This window comes from Ursus americanus, chromosome 8, assembly GCF_024610735.1.
Source record: "Ursus americanus isolate L20-20 chromosome 8, mUrsAme1.1.p, whole genome shotgun sequence".
Lineage (NCBI taxonomy): Eukaryota > Metazoa > Chordata > Mammalia > Carnivora > Ursidae > Ursus > Ursus americanus.
Window position 1 is genome coordinate 55658206 of NC_142134.1, and position 18273 is coordinate 55676478.

The 18273-nt window shown below is 32.8% G+C and overlaps 1 long non-coding RNA gene across 1 annotated transcript in view; it reads left to right on the forward strand.

Annotated features, from left to right (window-relative positions):
- LOC123804288 (uncharacterized) overlaps positions 1-16762 on the forward strand; it is a 127780-nt gene extending 111018 nt beyond the window's left edge. Inside the window, exon 5 of the long non-coding RNA XR_015725531.1 lies at positions 16656-16762. This is a non-coding gene — a long non-coding RNA (uncharacterized LOC123804288). The remainder of the gene's footprint in view (positions 1-16655) is intronic.
- The last annotated feature ends 1511 nt before the right edge of the window (positions 16763-18273 follow it).

Consider the following 18273-nt stretch of genomic DNA (forward strand, 5'->3'; position numbering starts at 1 on the left):
ACTATAATTAAATTGGCAAAAGTTAAAGACAAAGAAAGATTCTTAGAAGTAGCAAGACAAAAACAAATTGCTAGGAGAATCAGAATATTTTTTCAGCAGACACTTTGCAGGACAGAAGGGAGTGAGATGATATAATGAAAATACTGGAAAAAAATAAATAAATAAACCCACCAAACAAGAAAACTATACCCAGCAAAACTGTCCTTCAGAGTTGAAAGAGATAAAGAGTTTTCCAGACAAACAAAACTTGAAAGAGTTCATCACTACTAGATTGGCCATATAAGAAACGTTAAAGGAAGTTCTTCAAGCTGAAATGAAAGGACACTAATTAGTAGCAGAAAACATGAAAGTAGAAAGCTCTCAGGTGAGGGTAAATATGTAGTTAAATTCAGAATACCCTAATATTGGAATGGTGGTAGCTAAACCAATTATAACTTCAGTGTAAAGTTAAAATGACAAAAGTATTAAAAATGACTATAACTACAATAATCTGTTAATGGATACAATAAAAAAGGGTACAAATTATTGCATCAAAATCCTGAAATATTAGGGAAAGAGTGAAAATAATAGAGATTTTGGACTCATTAGAGCTTAAGCTGTTATCACCTTAAAATAGGCTATGTAGTTATAAGATGTTTTATGTAAGCTTCGTGGTAACTACAAAACAAAAACCTATGATAGATACCCCAAAGATAAGAAAAAGGAATCAAAGATTAGAGAAAGAGAGAGAGCAAGAGAGGAAGAAAGGAGCAAGCATACTACAAAACAGCCAGAAAACAATTAACAAAATGATGCTGGCAATTCCATACCTATCAATAACTATCTGTGGTCTGGAGGAGACACGTTTAAGCTTTAAGGACACATAGACTGCAAAGGAAGAAATGGGAAAAGATATTCCATGCAAATGGAAGCCAACAGAAATCAGGGATAGGTATACTCGTATCAGACAAAATAGGTGTTAAGCCAAAAACTGTAACAAGAGACAAAGAAGGTCATTATGTAATGATTTAGTACAATATATCAAGAGGACATAGCAATTGAAAATATTTATGTGCCCAACGGGAGTGTGTGTATGTATAAATATATATAAAACAATAATATATATATATATAAATATCTATAAAACAATCATAACAGTAGGTGACTTCAGTACCCCACTTTCAATAATGGATAGATCATCCAGACAGAAAATCAATAAAGAAACACTAGACTTGACCTACGCGTTAGGCTAGATGGACCCAATAGGCAAACATATACAGAACATTCCATTCAGTAGAAGCAGAATATACATTCTTCTCAAAGGCACATGGAACATTTTCTAGGACAGATCATCTGTTACACTATAAACAAGTCTTAACAAATTTAAGAAGACTGAAATCACATCAAACATCTTTTCTGGCCACAATGGTATAACACCAGAAATCACTTACAAGAGGAAAAGTGGAAAATTTACAAATATGTGGAGATTAAACAACACGCTCCTGAACAACTGATGGTTCAAAGAGAAAAATCAAAAGCGAAATTAAAAAAATATTTTGAGACAACTGAAAATGGCCACACAATATACCAAAACTTAAGGGATGTAGCAAAAGCTTTCTAAGAGGGAAGCTTATAGTGACAATTGCCTACATTAAGAAAAAAAGAAAGATCTCAGGTAATAACCTAACTTTACACATCAAGGAACTAGAAAAAGAACAAACTAAACCCAAAGTTAGTAAAAGGAAGGAGATAAATATCAGAGCAGAAATAAATGAAACAGAGACTAGAAAAGCAATAGGGGGAAAAATCAAAGCTAATAAAGGCAAGTTTCTTAAGAAAGGGTAATGAACAAACCTTTAGTGGACTAAAGAAAGGAGAAGAAAGACTCAAAATTAGAAATGAAAGAGACATTACAAGTGATAACACAGTAATACAAAGGAACATAAGAAATTACTATGAAAAATTACACATCATCAAATTAGATAACCTAGTGGTCAGATAAAGAACTTAGATAAGTTAGTCTCTACCCACCAACTCTAAATCATGAAGAAATAGAAAATGTGGACAGACCAGTTACTAGTAAGGAGACTGAATCAATAATCAAAAACCTCCCAAAAAAGAAAAGTCCAGGACTGGATAGCTTCAATGATGAATTCTATCAAATATTGAAATAATTAAGACTAATCCTCCTCAAATTCTTCCCTCCAAAAAAAAAAAAAAAAAAAGAGAGAGAGAGAGAAGGGCAGACTTCCAAACACGTTTACAGAGGCCAGCATTATCTTGATACCAAAGTTAGACAAGGACACTATAAGAAAAGGAAATTATAGTTCAATATCTCTGATGAACATAAGTGAAAAAATGCTCAAAAATATTAGCAAACAAAATTCAATAATACACTAAAAGGATCATACACCATGATCAAGTAGGATTTATTGCTAAGATGCCAGGATAATTCAACATCAGCAAAACAATAAATGTGATGGGCCACAATAGAAAATGAAACATAAATATCACACGATTATCTCAATAGATGCAGAAAAATCATTTGACAAATTAACATCTTGTCATGATCAAGATTCTAAATAAATTAGGGATAAATTGAGCATATTACAACATAATAAAGGCTATGTATGATAAACCTACAGTTAACATTATACTCAACAGTGAAAAGCTTAAAGCTTTTCAATCTAAAATCAGAAACAAAACAAGGATGCCCACTTTCACTACTTTTATTCAGGAAGTTCTAGCCAGAGGAACTAAGCAAGAAAAAGAAATAAAAGGCAACCAAATCAGAAAGAAAAAAAAAAATTGAAGTTACCTCTGTTTGAAGACTATATGATGTTATATATAGAAAACTCTAAAGTTTTACCAAAAAACTGTTAGAATTAATTAATGAATTCTGTACAATTACGGTATTAAAAAAAATCAACATACAAAAATCAGTTTTGTTTCTAAACCCTAACAACAAACTGCTGTAAAAGGAAATGAAGAAAACAATTTATGATAGCATCAAAAAGAATAAAATACTTAGGAATAAATTTAAGCAAGAAGGTGAATGATGTGCAAACTATAAGACAATGATGAAAGGAATTAAAGAAGACACAAATAGATGAAAGGACACTTTGTGTTCATGGATTAAAATAATTAATATTGTTATAATGGTCATACTACCCAGAGATCTACAGATTCAATGTAATCTTTCTCAAAATTCCAATGGCATCATTCACAGAAATAGGACAAATAATCTTAAAATTTTAATGAAACCAGAAAAGACCCTAAATAACCAAAGCAATCCTGAGAAAGAACAAAGGCGGAGGCATCATAACTTTTGATTACAAAGCTATAGTAATCAAAACAGTATGGTATTCACATAGTGAATGAAACCAGACACATTGGTCAGTGGAATACAATAGACATCCAAGAAATAAATGCATGCATATAGTCAATTAATTTTTAACAAAGGCACCAAAGGATAAACAATGGGAGAACATAGTCTCTTCAATAAATGATACTGGGAAAACTGGATATCCACATATAAAAAAAATAATAATGAAACTAGACCCCTATCTTACACCCAAATACAAAAATCAACTCAAAATGGACAATCAACACTTGAACATAAGGCCTGAAATCATAAAACTCCCAGAAGAAAACATTGGGCATAAGGTCCTTGACCTTGGCTTTGGCAATAACTTTTTGGAATTGACATGTAAAGCAAAGGCAACAAAAGTAAAATAAACAAACAAAAAGTAAAGCAAATAAGTGGGACCACTTCAAACTTTTCATCTGTACAGCAAAGGAACCATCAAAAAATTAAAAGGTAACTTATGTAATGGGAGAATATATTTGCAAACCATCTATCTGATAAGGAGTTAATATCAAAAATATACAAGAAACCCATACAACAACAAACTATACAATGACTCAATAACAAAAACAAAAAACACCCCAATTTAAAAAATGGGCAAAGGACCAGAATAGATGTTTTTCTAAAAAAGACACATAAATGGCCAAGTACATGGAAAGATACTCAACATAATTAATCACCAGAGAAATGCAAATCAAAACCACAATGAGATATTTCACAACTGTTACAATGTCTATTATCAAAAAGACAAGAGAAAATAAATGATGTGAAGGATATGGAGAAAAAGGATCTGTTGTACACTGTTGGTGAGAATATAAGCTGGTACAGTCATGGAAAATAGAACGGAGGTTCCTGAAGACATTAAAAATTAAAAATAGAACTACCATATGATTCAGCAAACCCATTTCTAAGTATATACCCAAAGAAAATGAAATCATCGTCTCAAGAAAGTAGCTGTACTCTCGTGTGTATTGCAGTAAGTTGTATGTTTGTTTTGTGTGTTTTTCAGCAAAATGATATCTGAGAATTGAATTAGACTTAATGAAGTAGAAGGTCATTTCTCTTTGACATTTTCAATTATTTTATAGAAATTTCTTTTTTGAAATGAACTTTAATTATTAAAAAATTACAATGTGTTCATATAAAATTATATTGAAGTTAGAACAAACCCACGTTCACAGAATCACAAATCTTAAACAGTATGATCTAGTATAAAATATATTATTTTACAGAATTCTACATGCCTTACCAAGTTTCATAAAATTGATTTAAGTTCCCAAATGCATTTATCAGAAAAATAAATCTAGTAGATTAGCTAACAACTCAGCACAAAAAAGCCCACCCGTACAAAGCTATATTTCCTCTCATGGGGCAATGAATTCCCAATATATTTTTACAACTTTGTACACTGAATACTAAATAAAAAATATACTCAAGTTAAATTACAGAAAATTGATGTTCTCAATATCCCCCCCCCCTTTTTTTTTAAAGATTTTATTTATTTGACAGACAGAGAGACAGCCAGCGAGAAAGGGAGCACAAGCAGGGGGAGTGGGAGAGGAAGAAGCAGGCTCCCAGCAGAGGAGCCTGACGTGGGGCTCGATCCCAGAATGCCAGGATCACGCCCTGAGCCAAAGGCAGAAGCTTAACGACTGGGCCACCCAGGCACCCCTCAAAATCACTTTTTTGAGTAGTTTACAAACAACTCTGCTACCTAGTTCCAGTTTATTTTTACACATTAGAATTGGAAGAATCAGAGGTTCTAGAATTGAGTTGCATTATAATATTAGCATTCATTTTGAGATAATTAATTAATTTCATCTGGTCTTGTCAGTTTTGATGTACATTTATCTAACATTCTTCTTCCATGTATTTCTACTCTTTTATTTTTGCACTAACGTATTTGCAAAAATTTGCAAAAATGCACTTATTTGCGAAAATATTTTCCATGACCTTTACAATTTGATTTTGATGTTCTTTCCATCAGTAAGTGGGGTCTGTTTCCTGGTTTCCTGAATCTGGGCTGCTTTGTGACTTACTTTAACCAATAGAATGCAGCAGTATGATGTGCAAGTTCTGAATCCAGGCTTTGAGAGGACTTCTGCTTTCCATCTGCATTGCTTACACCCCAGGCTAGCCTTTCTGAGGTTGAGAAACCACACACAACAGAGGAAAGTCACCACCAATGAGACCAGCCCAGACCAATCAGCCTCTGCCAAACCAGCAGCTGCCTGAGTCACATTAGTAAATTGTACCCACGATTCTTCATTTACATGCATATGCTTTTGCCTTCTGTCTTATCTCATAAACTCTCTTTACCCATTTCAATTGTGAAATTCCTATTTATTTCTAATTGTACATCCTTCAAATAAAGTGAAATGCAACTACTTCCTTACATATTTCCTTTTTATCAAATATTATGTCTCAAATAGTTGTGTATTTCTATGAAGCAGCAACTAGTATAAAAACAGTAACTGGTGTACAATAGATGTCCCATAATGTCTTAGATAAGCATCATGGTAATATTATTAAAGAAAATGTGCTTGCAGAATAAATATGCTGTTATTTAATTCCTTTTTAGTAAACGTTAAATCTTTGCTATTACAAAAGAAGTCCAGTATACTCTAATGATTATATATAAAATGCCCTTGTGAAATATTTTAATGGTTGCTGCTCAGAAATTAACCTTCATGTGTCACAAGTAAAATTCTAGTTTTCTAAAATGTGAGGAATTACCAAGCTTCTGAAACAGAGAGATAGTGATAGAATATCTAGGTTATAATTTTCAGCTTTTTAGATAAATAGTATAGGAAGATAAATATTAGATGATTTTGATTGTAAATGTCACTTGAAAATGCTAGTTGCATTTGCTAAAAGATTTTCCTGATACTCAAGGAAGCATATATATATATATATATATATATATATATATATATATATATATATATATAATATTTTCCTCGGATTTTCTTGGATTCTGTGTGCTCCATAGTGAATTGTAAAATGTTGAGGAAAAATTTATTAGTTTTAGCTGTCATTTGGTATTTTTTCAATGCATTACAAGCAAATAAAGTCAATACCGCCTCTTTTTCTTAAATCATGCAGAAACTTTCTATAAGAAAAATCAATAGGTTTTAGGAAAGGAAGAAAAATACTCTCATTAAAATGGACTATATATGTAAAAATAAAGAGTTTACTTGGAAATGCTTTCATAAATCACTTTATATGTAACCTCTTTCATTTCTCAACTTGGAAACATGATCATTTGTTTCCTGTAAATTTATCTGATGCTTTAATATATTCATCCTATACTGGGTTTGGTAACTTTAGCATTTTTCTGTCTCAACCATAATGAAATTAATAGCCTTATGCATATCTACAATTTGAAAATGAATAGGAAATCAATGTTCTGTGATTCTAAAATAGCTTTAAAAAATAAAGCTTATTATTAAAAAATTTATAGCAAGTGAAAACACATAAATAAAAAGCCTGAACAGACTAACTTTTCTTATGTTCTACCCTTGATAACCTTTTCAGTGTTAATTTTTGTTTCCATTCTTGGGGAATGTTCTTTTAGGGATTAGTTAGGAGATAATAGATTTTCTTCTGAAAGAGTCACCTTTATGTACCCTGCATATACTGATACCCAAATCCAGGTATGACAACCTGAGTAATGTGTGGCATATTTCAATTTTTTTTAATTTAAATTTTGATAGATAAGATTCTTACTGATATTTTAGCATGACAGTTAGTAAATAAAAATGACAAAGAAACTCCAATTATTAGTCATTATAATTGATATTTTTTGGAATGGCATATTTCACATTGAAAATTTAGATTAATATTGTTATTGTTGATGTGATATTTAGCATAACATAGTCAAGTCTAGCTGCACAGAAGACAAAGAAGTCATTCAGATTTGGTTTATGTAGAAATGTTTATGAAAAGTACAAGAATAATTTCAATGGTGGGGCTAGGGAGTAAACTTGGTTTGTATGGAGGTCAGATTAACACAAATTTAGCTTTGTATTTAAAGATATAAAATAATTTTGCCAAACCTAGGAAAAAATGAAGAATGATTAATGATACTATGTTATAGCCCTGGCTATATTAAGTGGACTAATAAAATATATCCATCTCTTTTTTTTTCCAAATAACTGAAGAATTCTGACATTTTTCATAGGAATGTTTCATTCTTTTTCTTTCTTGAGGGGTTTTGATAATGAAATAGAACTACAATATCCAGGAAATAGAACAGGATTAAAATGACCCAATTTTTCAGTAAATTTAATATGTATTTTTCTTGATTTACTCATTTTAAAGGGAAATACTTTATTATTTAACTGAATATATTTCTGATTTTTCAGTCTGTGCATATAACCCGATTTAACTGCCTACATTCTAAGACTTTTGCTTGTGTTAGTAATTGCCCTACCCCCACCATGACTGCCTTGATCTTTCTTTAATTTTTGAAAATTGTATCAACTGTTTGGGACATTAATTTCTGGATTAATTAGCATTCTGAAAACAATTCTTATTTTCCAATTTTTATAGTATAAAATTTTATTATACGTGTTGAAAATCTTAGTTGAAAATTTAAGTCATTCATTTTTCTAGTTGTTCAAAATTTGAATCCGTAAGGAAAGGCAATTAGTACTAAATTTAAAAGATTGAATTTAGTGAATATTCTGTCTTTATATCATGGTCATTTATTATTTATATCATGGTCAATTCTGAAGTGAACAGAAAAGTCAACATGTAGCTATTTTCAGGGTATTTTACCATAATTCTAGAAAATATATTTCTATGTCTCTGTTTTTTCTGTAACCTCCTCTTTGTTCTTTACCCATTCCTGCATAGACTTGTGTGTGTGTGTGTGTGTGTGCACGTGTGATTATTAGTTACTCTCATGAAGCATTTACTATATGCAATTTAAAGCATTCATTGAGGAAGTATCAGATCCTGTAAGAAAAAGATGTCGAATTTCTGCTAGGCTGAATGAGAAACTGCGTCCTGAGGAAGAATTAAACAAATGAAAGAAACTACCTGGTACAAGTTTAAGGATATCTTGCTACAAGAATTGTTAGATGTTCTGACAGAGGAAAGCAGGACTAAAACAACACAAAAGCAATTGACTCAATGACAACTCCTGGTAAAGATAGGAGACCAATTACATCACTTTTCCCTAGTGATTTCACCCTACTGACAGATTATTGACAAATTACAGTCTATATTGACAGTGTAAAGTTCAGTCATAGGAAATTTCATATATTCAAACATTTTTATTTACATGACTTAGTTTTTTACCATTATGTTGGCTAAACCAGTGTTGGTTGTTTCTTTAAGGCTTGCTCTGTTTTCATAGTGCCTCATACCAAGTGTCAGGCACATAGCAGGCCCTCAGTAAATATTTATTGAATCAATGAATACCAAATAAATCAATCAATAAGCGAGGCATTGATGTGAAATGCATCACTTTGTTATTTCAAATTAGAAGGTGAGAGTTAAGATCAGTACTCTTGACTTGATCCTCTTTGCTGATATCATGTGCCATTTTGTATAATTGATCCAATAATATTGACTTTGTTTCAGTAAAAATATTTAGCACAGCAACAGTGAACCAAAAACCATGTAACACATTGAAAGCACAAAGTTAAATAAGCTCCTATCTGGTCTCAGAAGATTTTGAAATCTAGAGGCGGAGACAAATTCATAAATCAAGAATTACACTGGTGTGACCAGTGCCTAACAGGAGAAGCAGAAAATTAAATGGGAACAAGGAAATAGCATCTAATGAAGTCTGGTATTTTGATGAAAAAATATTGGACAATTTGACTGAGTTGAACCGTTTAGGATGAGAGAGAGGAAATTAAGTAAATATGAAAGGTCAAAGCTAAAGAGATAGCAACCCCCATCGCTTAATCTATAAGAGTTTCAGCAAAACTAAAATGAATGGGACTTGAACACATGAAAGGCAAGAAATTCTAGCCAAATTGAAGACAGTGATCCTGGGATACCTTAGGTGCTAGCTTGTCTAATGAGTTTGAACTTTATCCTGGAAGCCCCATAGATGGCAGTTGCATTGTCTGAATATGAAATATTATTTTAAAACTTATGATGATTATAATTGCTGAAAATCATTATTTCATGAGGCAATTAAGTTACTAAAATAGTACGCATTAACCATCAGTGTGAATAATGCTACAGGAATTCCAGTTATTAGTGAAATTTTATCATTCCATTGAAATCTTACTAATCAGGGATGTAATCCCTGAACAATACCAAAAGCATGGTACATCCATGAAATTGAGGATCAGCAAGGTATTATTATCAAACTCGGCTTGGGATAAGGAATTTTTTTCTGGTGTTATGAGTCAGTAATTTGTCACTAAGATCAAAAAGGAGAAAGCTTAGTTAGTAAGAAATCTCTGATAATTTGGGGAATTCAATTCTCTCCTTATATTCATTTTCCAGTTTCTTGCTTCAAAGAATATCTGTTACTTCATAAGCCTGTTTAAAGCATTAATATGCCTAAAACCTGCTCATAATAGAATATGTAGATGGCCTCTAAAGCAATCTACCACATTCAAACTCCATATTCATATTAATTTTCTCAAGACTCTTGAACACTTTATAGTGCTAATTATGTCTATTAATGTGTCATTTACTTTGAAATGATATGTATGTTTTCTTCTAAAATAGAAATCCTTAATTTTGCGTAGCAGAGTTCTATTTCAGTAAGCCTTTCTGATCTAATGACTCTGATTTCTCTTGGAAATAATAGGTTTACTTGTACAATGAATAGTAACACATATGTTTAATGCAGATAACTGGCTGCTTATCAAATTGGTTCTAATTAGACATTTTTGCATTATGGGATTAATATGAGTGCTCTTGGGACAGGGCACACAAAGCATGTGAATGTTCCAAGTGAGAATACATTTGCAGAAATGGCATTTTCCATTTCACTCTAGCTTTGTACTATTTGCCAAATGCTAATGACTACAGGTACACAACTGGGTCTTGACTGTACTTGCCTGGCAAACAGATATGGGGGATTTGGGTGGAAAATAACAGATATTGTGGATTTGAGAGGAAAAATATTTAAAATAATGACATTCTATTTTTACATAGTTTTCTTCTAAATAGATGTATGAAGAGATGGGAAATTTCCCAAGTAATAGGTTTCAGTGCTAAACTAAATTTATTGGTATGATATGATATCTTTTCCAGGTTGTTGTTGAACACTAGCATAAAAGGGTTCTGGATGATTCATTTTTGTGATTCCATCTTTTTTTTTTCTCACTCATTCATTTTTTCTTTTGTGAATTTGGAGGTTAGCACCAGGTTTCCTGATTAAATGTAAGTAGCATGAATACAAGGCTAATGAGTTTCCCAACATTTATGCTTTAACTTAAAGCAAGTCTATCAATTTTTATATCTAAAACTAGTCCTTATAGCATGTCAGATTAAGATATATTTACACTTTAGTAAAGAACTATTTCCTGCTCATTTTTACTTAAAAAACTCCCAGATGCCTAACTTTACTTTGTGTGAAACTCCTCTCCAACATCTTCTTGCATAAAACCACATTCTTTACCATTATGATTTTTACCGAAATTTTCTTGCAAATATCTTTCCAAAATGACACCTAGAAGGTAAATGATGAACACTTTATTACCTAGGTATGGTATGTGGCACGCCAGCAGAGGCAAGTGGCCCAGAAGTCCAGGGCCCAGGCCTGCCTGAGTGGCCTGGATTGGGGAAACCTCACAGGCAGTATCAACAGTGTGTATAGGTCACCCATTGAATAGCACCCTTTGAAACATCGCACAGCTATTGGGCAGGGCCAAAAATCACACTTAAGAGACCTTAAAAACGAACCCCAAGTTTTGACTGTGGGGCTTTGAAGCTGTATAAATAGGGAAAACTGACCCTACTTCTGGTGTCATAAGGGGTCAGTGCTAACATAATACTAAAACATACAGAACCTTGGCTATAGTCTTATTTTGCCAGCCCAACACCATTTCCACCTATGCAATAATCCCGTGTCTGGGGTCTAGTCTCTGTGGTTGCAGCTGTTTGATGGACTATCATTTGCTCCATCTCTGCTTATGGTTAGGAAATCTTCTGTTCCTTACCACTCTCCTCGTGATGGGGACTGGGCTAGGATAGGACTGTGATCCAAGCTTTGTAGCCAACCAGAGTTGACTGTTTAATGTTGTGTTATAGCTTGTTTCTATGCACCTATGCAGGAGGTCAGTTGCATTCCTGGGAGCCCAGCTAACAAGGGATCAAACTCAAATGAATGTTTTCTTACAATGAGTAAGATACTATCTATGTAATTTATAAAATACCGTATACTACCTATATTACATACATATGCAGCAAAATAATTAAAAATATAAACAAGCAGGAGGAAAGGAATTTGTTTTATCTCAATTGTCAATTCTCCCATAACCATTTATCAAATAGCCCATTCAAAATGAATCATCTATTCATTTTGCACGGCCCCTCTGTCAAATACCAAGTTCTCATATATGTACGGAGGTTTTTTTTTTTTTTTTTTTTTTTTTTGCTTTCTATCATATTCTGTTGGTTCACTGGCCTAACCCGGTGTCAATACCACAGGCTGCAGTTGTTGATAATTTAATTTTCCATGGTACATGAAAGAGAACAGAACAGTAATGTTCTTTAAGAACTTCTTAAGTTATATAAGTGTTATGCATGCATGCAGTGTACAGGCAAACATTACTATAAAAGTTCAAATTCATTAAGGAAAACATGAGGACACTGGCAAGTTTTTCATAACATTTAATATCCTATTTCAAATATATAGCACATTATTTTCTAAAACAAAATTCTCTATTCCTTTTCTCCAATAAGTTTTAGACTGTAAGTCATTGCCTACAAAAAACTTATGAGTTCTTAATGATCTGTGTAAAGAAAGCATCAGAAGATGCTTCGAGATGATTGCATTTATATATGAATTACATTAAGCAAAACAAATCTGGGAAGTTCAGAGCTACAAGTACAAATGGGTTAAAACAGATTATTTGCTTCTTTAGGAGAAAAAAAAAGTACTTTTATTCTATCTAATAAAACCTGTGGTTCTAGAAATGGGAGAAAACATGGTTAAAGAAAAGTATGTTGTGAAGAAGTTTGGATGAAAGAGAAAAATATCAGTGGGAAAATTAAGCACATGGCTACTATGTATGTGACGGTTTTGATAGGATAGTTATTCTTTATATTCAATAGTTAAATGTCACAAAACCTATTGCACACTCTTGAAATGATCATAAGCAATTTGATTACTCAGTTCTCCAACCAAGTGACATAATATGAGCTGAGTAAGCTTGTCAGACTAAGGTGTTAGGTAAAGGTATAGGACTTACATCCACTGCTCTCACATAACCGTCTCTTGTGCAATGTCAGAAGCCAGCTTCAACTGGGATCATAAGGGATATCTAGCACCTCAGTTCAATAGCTTTCATTAATTGTTACAACTTAATGGCCTGGATTACAGCAATAATGACCTAACTGGTGTCCAAGCCTTCTCCTAATGCTCCTCCAATATATTCTTGAAATGGCTTCATAGACATATTTCTAATCTAAAAGACAATGTCATCACAATAATTAAAATCCTTTATTTCTTTCCAAACACTTAAGTACAGAATAATTTACCATGATCTCTGCCTCCATGCCTAAAATCATCCCCACCCACTCCAGTACACACACATACACACACACACACACACACACACACACACACACACCCTGACCCCAATAAGCATCTTATTATCAAGCAATATGGAACAACATAGAGTTGCCTCATGTACTGGAAATAATGCAGTGAAAGAGACAAAAATCTCTTCACTTATTCTTTTACATTTTAGTGGAAGAGGTTAACAAAAAAACTAAATAAGGAGAGTATACAGTATAACGATATATATTCTACTCACAAACATGCCAAGCAAGCTCCTACTGTAAGACATTTACATTTGATGTTCTCTCTGCCTAAAAGGCTCTTAAAGTAGGTAAAATGAGGTGAGCATGGACATTGAGGAAGGTATGTATTGTGGTGAGTGCTGTGTATTGTATAAGACTGATGAATCACAGACCTGTACCCCTAAAACAAATAATACATTATATGTTAATAATTAAAAAATAGCAAACAAACAAACAAAAAAAATGAGGTGAGCAAATGGTAGAACACTGTTGAGAAAAGCTCTCCCAATTTTTTTCATCAAGCTTTTTTTTTTTTTTAAGGTTTATTTATTTTAGAGAGAGAGAGCCTGGTGGGGAGGGGTAAAAGAAGAGGGAAAGAGTCTCAAGCAGACTCTACGCTTTGTGTGGAGCCCAATGCAAGCACGATCTCATGACCCCGAGACCCCTACCTGAGCCGAAACCAAGAGTAGGATGGTCAACTGACTGCACCACCCAGGTGCCCCTCATCAAGCTTTTACCTAAATTTATTCCTGTTTTAAAATTTGTGATAAGCAATCACTCAAACTGAAGCTTTCTTTGATATTTACCAAAGTCTGGTAGAGGGGATATTTCTTGGAGTTTTAACAGCACATTCTGCATATCTCTAAGTAAAACTGTTAGAGCACACTGTGCTTACCTATTTCAGTGTACATATTTGTTGAGTTATCCATCATTAGCACAGGAAGGCATTGACTATTGTTGCCTCAATTGTCTAGAAGGCTGTAACAGATAGCAATTAAAAAGTAGAGTTCTTGGACTCTAATCTCAGGTTTTCTAGGTGCTATCTGTGGCTTAAAGAGTTGATTAACCTCACTTTTTCAGATTCCTTACCTCTAAATTGGAAATAATTATAAAAATATAGTATTTGATATAGGCCAGGCATTGTCCCAGGAGCCTCTTATTAATCCATGCATTTTTTACATCATCTCTATCTGTAAAAACCACAAGGTTTCTGTAACATTACTGATTAAATTAGTTAGATTATAGAAGTCACTTTCAAGCCATTTCTGGAATATAGTTAGTGTTTATCCAATTGTGTATGCATTTAAAGAAAAGTATATGTGAAATAAAGTTATGAATTTCCTAAATTTTCTTTATATTCAGATATCTACTTTTTATCACTTTCCAAATCAACATCATTTATGCCCACACTCTGTTACAAAATATTGCTTTCTTTAAAATAAAAATTGTGCTTCATACAATGTTTCTTAAAATAGGGTTCCACATTTACCCTTGGGACTTACTTTAAGCCCGGACATTCCTTGGAGCACTTCCATGATATTATCACAAGTTAACTATGGAAATTTTTTTTTAAAGAAAATATTAAACACTTGCATTCCTTACTCAAGTGACCCTTATGTGAACCATTGATTATGTCCAAATATTACTATTGTCCAGTCATGCCCTAAAGAATAATGACTACATATTTGTGCATATATGAAATGAAAAGTACTTTCTTCTGGCTAACAGTAATTTTAAGTTTTCATAAATTTAAGACTCATTCTATTCTCATGGATATAAAAATAGCATTATTTAGCCAGAGTGATATAGTAGTTATTACTATATCTCATGAATTTAGCAGTGTTCCTGTAAACATGAGAAAAACAGTGAAATTGTAGGATGAGTAAATTACTCAATGAAGGAATAAGATATTCTTAATGACGCCTTAGATCAACCACAAATTTTGACTGAATACTATATCCTCCTTACCCAAGAAAGCAGCATACACTAAATAACAGATAGAATTTTTCTAGGGAGATAAGAAAAGCTATGGGTAGCCATGTGTAAGCCTAGAATACAAGCAGAATAACTGAAAGTGTCATCTATGTCATAGATCCAAGAATTGTTCATAACCATCATGAAGATATAAAGTGTTTGTTCCAAAATGTAAATCAGTCAAGAAAGTCTCCCTTTATCAAGAAAGTCGTGCTATGGAAATGTAAAGGAAACTTCAAACAAATATTTTGATACCATCATTTTGACTAGGACTGTTGTTTAGAGAACATACAGAAAGCAAATAAATTATAATTTTGTAAAGTTGGATGGTACCAGAAGGTGGAATCCCTTAAAAGGCCACCATTGATAAATATTATTCATGTGCTCTGAACAATGTAATCACATGATCAGAGTTAATTTTTTTACAATTATTTATTATTTCTTACAAGTCTTTTTTTAAAGGTGAACTCCACCCCCATGTGGTGCTCAAACTTGCTACCTTATGATCAAGAGTCACGTGCTTTATTGACTAAGCCAGCCAGGTGCCCCAATCAGAGTTTATTTTAAGAACTCCTTAATAGATAAAATTATTGGATCCACTGGAATGGCAGAGAAGGGAGATACTCACCTGGTGACAATTAAAAATAAGAAGAGTATGAACAAATAGGCTGAAACATGAATGGAAATGTAAGAAAGGATTTGATAAACAATACAGTAGACAACCACATAGTTTCAGTAGCAATTAGTTTTAGATGTTATTTTTTTTATCCATAGGGGTAAATTTTATTCAAATTGGTAAGATATGTCATTAAATACAGGTATCATGCATGAACTCATACTTACATAAACAAAAAACATACAATAGGATTTACACATGATACTCTCTCTGCTTGAATGGGAACTAGTCCATCAGCAATTGCAAAGATGTCTGAGTCTATAATGTAAGGCAGCAATGACAGAGTGATGTTAACTAGGTGTGGAAACATAAATAGCTTTGTTTGTGAATCTCTGCATCAGGAAGTATCTTGTACAAAGCCATGTGAGGCAGAGTCCATGTGGATAACAAAACATCTACTTCAATAGTTACAAACATAAATCTAATAAAATCTAGCTCTGTTATAATCTAAAGTGTTTTAAGAGAAGGATTACCAAGAAACACTATGGAAAAAAGGATCCTGGGAGTGGTTGTTCTTTACATGGTTATGCATCATGCTGAAAGGAGTAATAAATAGAATACATTTTATCAACAATAACATGTGAATATTAATATATGAAAAAGAAATAAAAATGCAAACACATTTCTTCGTAGCATAGACTAGATTTACCAACTGAAAGAGGAACTTAGGTTATTTATTCAACATAAAGGAAAGGTCAACATAACCTTCAGAAATGAAATTAGAAAAGTACTTTCGAATTTGACTGAAATACTACAGCAATTGCAAACAGAATAATGATAAATTATGTCTCTTAAATCTAAGCGCTGTAATTATAAGATTCTCGGAACAGTCTTAAGTGATAGATTTAACGTTCTGCTACATAGAAGACAAAATAAAAACACTTGTCTAGCAAAGCTTTTCCATGTTGTTTTTCCTTTTCCTTTTTTCAGATAGGATTGGCAATAAGAGCAGTAATCCCTGAGGACAGTTTGGAAGCATCATAATATCTGAAATGGCTTTTGAACTTTAAAGAAGAGATGATGGAAAACACAGTGTGCGTATTTAAAACAATGACAAAGTTTTTTGCTCACGTTGAAACATCCATCAAAAATTAGTTTTATCACATATCCACTGGGGTTTGATGGTGGAGAACTGCCTAAAGAAATGGGAAAAGTAGACTAAAGGTGAAAAAAGATCCACCTCCCAGGAGAATTTCCCTTCTTAGACATTGGAATTAAGACAACAAAATTGTGACTTAAAGACATAATAGCAGGAATATGTGTTTCAATAATCAGAAGAAAGTAGTATTTGCTATATAATGATACTTCCGCATAGAAGATTTTATTTAAACACAGATAGGAAGGGCCTGGATATTTGTCAAGGACATAGATCATTGCATGTTAAAATTTGCCCAAAATTCATCATGGTCAGATGTTAAATTGATATATACACAAATACGTATACGATATAAGGCATGTGAGTATAACACTCCTCAGTCTTCAAAACATTGTATTTGGAGGAAATGTGTTCAATTAAAGTAGGAATCACAGAGAACTTGATCTAACAGCCATACCATCTGTAGTACTATGGGTGTAGAAGAGAGATTTTGAGTTGATACACAGGAATTACTTTCAAAGAGGAATGGAAATTGTCTAATCAAACATTTCATTAAAAATGTATTTTTGCCCAACAAACAAAAATATATTATCTTAATCCAGAGAGATTTGGGTCTCTTTGCTGTTCAAAGATGATTAAAAAGATTGCCTTATAGAGTCTAGTTCTATTAAGTTTATTAATATTTGGGCCATTATGAAAAAAGTCTTACGAAAACTGTATTTTGTCTAATTGCTAGAAATCTTTAATGTTATTTAAAAAATAATTTGGCTCCTTATGTTTACATTAATATCAAAAGCCAGTAGTTCCCGGGCACGTTAGTATATAGAAAGTTATACAGGCAGTAAATGTTAGGGAACCTTCCAAGAATTTTTTTAAACAGGTGCTCATTTTCACTACAGAGTTCCCTCCCGAAAGGGATTCAATTTTCTTTCATATATCCATTTCCTAACATTTGTTATAGCACAAAATACAAAGATGAATGAAAAAGCTAAGCATCACAATTCAAGAATCAGAAAATCACCCCAAAATATCAGGTAATTAAAATTAATGGAAACCTTGAAAGTAAGACTGACTCACTCTTTAAATGATGGTATTAGAAATTATATATAAAATCATTTGTAGAAGGCAACATCACTCACTCATACCCTGACAGCCATCCAGATTTTGCTCTGCTGTTTTGCTGTTGAGCAGCACATAGGTAGGTTTTATGAGTGGAGATCTCTTTATTTTTTAAAAGATTTTACTTATTTATTTTAGAGATGGGGGGGCACAGAGAGAGGGACAAGCAGACTGCACCCTGAGTGTAGAGTCCAACAGGGGGCTCAATTCCATGACCCTGAGGTCAGGACCTGAGCTGAAATCAAGAGTCAGACACTCAACCAAGTGAGCCACGCAGGGTCCCAAGTGGAGATCTCTTTAAGGACAATGCTACCAAGCTCCTTTGACTTTATT